The sequence below is a fragment of the Spermophilus citellus genome, assembly GCF_964194105.1.
Source record: "Spermophilus citellus genome assembly, chromosome: 14".
NCBI lineage: Eukaryota > Metazoa > Chordata > Mammalia > Rodentia > Sciuridae > Spermophilus > Spermophilus citellus.
The window spans coordinates 7,236,498-7,242,497 of NC_138194.1; positions in this window are offsets into that span (position 1 = coordinate 7,236,498).

The following is a 6,000-nucleotide window of genomic DNA, read 5'->3' on the forward strand; positions in this document are numbered from 1 at the left end:
AGTTCCCAGGAGAACACTTTCCTCCTCTCCACTCGCTGGGAGCTCAGGCGGGTCTGGCGAGGGGTTTGGGCCCGTTCCCTCCCCTTAGACGAGGCGTCCGGGCTGCGCTGGGGTCCGGCCTGCTTGGCTCCTCCCCGGACTGCAGCCAGGGGCCCCAGGAGCGGCCTGGCAGCGTCTCTCTCCTGCTGAGGCCCTGATCAGAGCCCTTTCCCTTCCCTCCCGGTTTCCCCTAGCCCCCCCCCCCCCCAGGGAACAAGGGAACGGCCTCCTAGGCGAGGGAACCCAGCCCAGACGCCCTGGCTAGCCCCAGGCTAGACGGCCCAGCGCGGACCTGGCCTGGGGTGCTGGGGATGGGCTGGGAGTTCTTCCAGGCCCAGACGGTGGAATGGCGGGAATAAGGGCGCGGTGTGACCCTTGGGGGCTGCCACTGTTCGGTGGAGGTTGAACACTGCCCTCCACAGTCCTTGGAAACTGCTTGGGGCATGGGGTAGGGGAGACCGGGAAGGATCCAGCCCGTGTGTGTTCGTGTGTTCGTTCATGCGAGTGTGTGAAGGAATCCACCCTCCACACTCCCCAGCTAGGGCTAAAGATTTATTTTAGGGGTGTCGGCTGGGGAGCTCAGGGCACAGAGTTCTCTCAGTTCTGGCTTTAAAGTTGAGGAAGAGGTGTCAATTGAAGAGTGAGTCTTTCCCAAACTCCAGGTAGGAGGCCCACTGGATCTTCGGGAAAATCAAGAGAATGAGCTAGGTGTCCCACATATCTTGTCTCAGGGGAGGCGCCAGAGGTTCCAGGCTCCGTTCCAGCTCCACTTCAGTCTCTGCGTGGGGTTTGGTTGCCCCTTGTGGCCTTGTGTCCTGGCTTGGCCTGGGCTGCTTGCTCTTCTGGCCCAACCAGAGCCTGGAGGGAAAGTCTTCTGAGCTGGGGGTTCCAGGTCACTTAATTCATGTCCTTGTTCTGAAGTTCTGGCCTCTGCCTCCCACCATCTGGTGCCAGTTGCCTTGCTGGGGGATGGCAGTGGCGCACTCTTGCCTAAGTGACTGGTAGATCAGTAGTGATTGTTCTCTATCCGTACTGCCTGGGTTGGAGTTACCCTGGGTTGGAGTTACCCCAGCCCGTGTTTACACAGCTGCATAAGTTGAACTAATGGGAGTAGGTGGGGGAGTTGGAAGAAATCCTAGTGTCAGTCACCTGGGTAGACTTCAATGAACCCCTGTTTGGAAAGGGATGTACTGGCAGGGCACATCTTCCCTGTCATTTGGGGTATCAGCAAGAGCCCCTCTGTGATCCGGAGAGTGGTTCCGATAAATTCTCAGTGACTCATGTCCTCTTCCCCCACATCCCAGTTTTCTGAAGGTGTAAGTGGAGGAGAGGGAGGGGCTGCCTAGCATCCCACTGTTGAAGAGAAACAGCCTGGGGCTGGAGTATTCTGCTTCCTAAAAAGCAGACCCAGGCTATATAATGTGAGGTGGTGGAATGCAGGGACTAGAAGAGCTCAGCCCAGCATGACAGGATGTGGGACTGAGGAAAAACTAGGTTTGAGGCAGAGATCAGGTTACCTACCATACCCTGTGCCCTGTGCTCCCTGCCTAGTTGGTGGAGGGACTTGGTCCTCATTTGTCATTTCTTTTGGGGCTTCTCCCAGCCCAAGCTCTAGCTCCCTCCCTCTTCCCAACAGCCTAGATTTCATTTCAACTCCAGAGCCCACCCACTCTTTCTCCCTGACTGCAGGGCTGGGAATCTAGCTGGGTGGAGTTTGGCTCCCCTCCCTGGGGAAGGAGGAAGTGAGGGTAGCTATGAAGGTGTGATGAACTGCAGGTGTGATGAGCTGCTCCTTCATGTGTGTTGGTGATGAGGGACACATGTTAACCCTGGGAAGCTGACTTCTTGCCCTGAGTCACAGGGAGGGGTGGGCAGGACATAAAAGTGAGCTCGACATAGGGAGGAAGGGGCTGTTCCAGAGTGGGTGGAGGTGATTCCCTAGTGGATTATTCTGTCCCTCTGCTGTGGTGGATTTGTGACTCCCTACAGTGTAGTCATTGTCCTCTATTGGGGGCTGAGTAACCTAATGTTCCCACCAGGCCCAGGAGGAAGAGGGGAGGAAGGCAGGCTGTCTGAATGTGCGCTGTGGGCACTGCCTGGCCTGGGCCTCCTTTGTGTGACCCCGGCTTTGGGGACAAGGTGGGGTGGATCAGAGAAGCTGCTGGCTGCTGCCTCTGTCCTCTGTCTGGGTTTTCCTCCTCCTTTCCACCTCTGAGGTGACATGTAGAAAGGCAGAGACTCTGGAGGCATATAGCCCTGCTTTGAGTGCTGTCCTTGACACTCTGATTATCTAACCCTCAGAGATTTTCCTTGTTGGTCAAAATGGGAAGTGCACCATTCACCTAACAAGCCACCGGAAACTGAGGTAACTAATTTTTGTCAAAATACCCAACAAAGTGTGGGCACCTTGGGGCTTTATAAATATTCCTTCTCTTATGTATCAGCCACCCAGTAAGTGGTTATGCTAGTATCTGGTTTTGTAGAGGGACTCCTTGTTTTTGACTAGGCAGGCGTGGCTCAAGCCAAGGGACAATCTGTTCTAGATTATACTTTAGCAATTATTAAACCTTAAATGTATCAAATCTTGTTACAAATGAAATCTGTCTCATGACTACAATATGCAAAGCAGATAAAAGCTGGCTTTTCTGGAGTCATTCCTGAACACCTTGCTGAATGTTTCCCCTCAATTGAGTGGATAACGTTGAAAGTCATGTTTTCTGGTTCCCAAGTGGGTTCTTCCACCTCCCACTGCTATATTTTAACCCATTGGAGAAGACCTGTCCCTGCCCCAGAAATTAGGAATCTTAAACTCTGTTTCCTACAGGATTGGTGCTTGGCAAGAATGTGCCGAAGCAAGCCCCCTTTTCTGTTTTCTCTAAATGACAGTGGAATGTCTTTATGCAGATTGAAATATCATACATACATGGGTTATATTTTCTATTTTTCTTATTATACATGTTGTATTATCTCATATATATATGACATTATATATATATATATATATATATATATATATATATATATAATCATATATATGGAATTATATATTATATACATATAATAATACAGGTACATAATACTAATCTTCCTTACTCCATATCCTCTCACCTTACCCCACTCTCCTCTACATCATCTGAAGTAACAACATTCTTCTGTAGTGCCTCCCAACCTTATTGAAAATTAGCATTCATATATTAGAGAAAACATTTGTCTTTTGATTTCATGGGATTAGCTTGTTTCACTGAAGGTAATATTCTCCATGTCCACCCATATATCAGCAAATATTATGACTTCATTCTTTTTTTAAGCTGAGTAATACTCCATTGAATATATATATTCCACATTTTCTTTATTCATTCATCTATTGAAGGACACCTAGTTTGGTTCCATAGTTTAGCTACAGGGAATTGAGCTGCTATAAACATTGACGTAACTTCATCACTGTAGCATGCTGATTTTAGTCCTTTCCTTTAAATCAAGGAATAAATGGCTTGGTTTAAAGGTGATTTTATTCCATGTATTCTGCAGAAGCTGCATACTGCTATCCACAGTTGTTCTAACAATTTGAAGTCCCACACCAATGCGTGAGTGTACCTATCCCCCACATACTTGGCACATTTATTGTTGCCTATATTCTTGATGATTGCTATTCTGAATGGAGTGGGATAAAATTTTTGGGTAGTTTTGATTGGCATTACTCTAATTGCTAAAGATATTGAACCTTTCTTCATAAGTTTGTTGATCCATTGAATTTATTTTCCTGTGAAATCAAACTAATTTCTGAATACCTGTTTCTTTCATTAAAATTATTCTTAAATTCCCTGAACAGTTAATAAAAGCAATGTGTTATAAACCATGAGTGAGGAATTCATATGTTCCATGAGTACCAAGAAAGTAGAGACTAAACAATTAGAATAACATGATTTTAAATCAGAAAGCATGTATTTTAGAGAAATTTTTCAGTGTACCTCAAGGGGACATTTTGGGAAAGAAAAGTTGTGCAGGTATAATCACACACACTTGGGATAAAAAGCAGGTTTATTATCAGGAGCTGACAAGGCTGCTCTGCAAAAATAGAGGAACAGTACCAGCAAGGATGAAAATCAGACCCAACTCCCCCTTGCATGTTACCTTTTATAGGATAGAAACATGACCACACACTAGGGGTGGTTTTAATCTTTACTGATATAGTTAGCATCTCTTGATCTTATGGAAGGCAAGTTTATTTCTTAGGAAACAAGCAAGGCTGGCAATTTTTCTGTTTCATGGAAAAAGAATAGGGAAACTGGTATGTCTGTTTTATCTTCTCAAGAAGAGAACAGGGAAAGTAGTATGTCTCCATATCGGGGGTTGGCAAGTTGTCTCTAATCTCTCACTGAAAGAACAGGGAGAGACCAGCACATTTTCAGGCTGGTAGGTTTTATCTCAGGCTACATTCTATTTCTTGGGAATAAAGACAGTATTTATGAATTAGGGATGGGTAAAAGAAAGATGGCTGCAATTATGCTAATACTATTCAATGTTAATTGAATATGGTAATTCATTAAGAAATCTTAAAATTCTCTTTTAGTTATGTGAATCCCTTTCTTCTAAAGAGAGGCATAATCAAACATATCCATTTTCACACACAAACACACATATGCATGCATAATTAAAGGTCCAATGATACTTAGTTCTAAAGTGGACCATTGATTGGAAAATGTGCATATTCAAATCAATTTTAAACAAAAGCAATGTATCCTACATGAAGGGGTGTCAACAAAACAGCCACAAATTACAGAATAAAATTTTGAAATAGTAATTAAAAATTTAGAAATCTGGGCATAATATATATATTCTCTATCCCAGTCTTCATTTCCTAGTAGATACAAAAAGATAAATAATTAAACTGAAACTGGAAGTTTAGTCATACTGCCTTAAAGAATTAAGAGCAATCTCCAACTATTAACAAAACAGTATCCTTTTTTTATTTATTACCTACAAAATTCAGCAAAATCAAATTGAATACATGGTTGTGTTAAACACATTGAGAAATATTCACTGTTGCATAGGATCAAAACACATGCAGTATAGGAAAAATGGCTGAAGATATGACACAGTGGCAGAGAATTTGCCTAGCATGGAATATCCCTGGGTTCAATCTCCTCCACCACGTCAATCTAAAAATAGAGATTGAAAATTCTCATTAGTGACTCCTATAACATTGATAACATTACCTAGAGAAAAAAAAATATTTTATCTAATTTTCAAGACTTGAGTCTATTTTTTTTAAAATTTGTTCTTTAACTTGAGATTTATCACACACAAGTATCTTCTCAGGGCTGAGCTATCTGCACTATGCTGATATTTGAGTACTTTTTAAAAAATTTCTGTCACATTAATTAAGACTCCTTATTAAATTTTAAGCAACTATTCAAAAGAAGGCCACAGACCCTATAAATACAGAAATTCTCTCTGATATTTCTCATATTGAGAAATATATGGACTATAATGATGTTGCTGTATTTCACATATGTGATCATTTTTCTCAGTACTAAACATTTTGCTAACATGTAAGTTATGCATGTTACAGTGTTCTCACTACAGATAGTATAAGTATCAGGTTTGGATAGATTATGATTTAAAAAAAATTGAAGAAAGTTCTGACATATTCTTGGCAAGTACAAAACTTCTCTTGAATTCTAAATCCATAGAGATTTGTAAGGTATAATCTTTCATTAAAAACTTTGTCATATTCTTTACATTTGTAGGGCTTAATGACTGCTGTAATATTCTTGACATTTTAAAAGTGTTTGGCTTTGATGAAAACTTTGCCACATTTTTTGGCAATTTGAACTATTTTCCCATTATGAATTTTCTACTAATTAATAAGTCATGATATCACAATAAATGATTTTTTACATTCTTTAGATTTGTAAAGATTTGCTCAAGTATGAATACTCTCATGCTTGATAATACTTG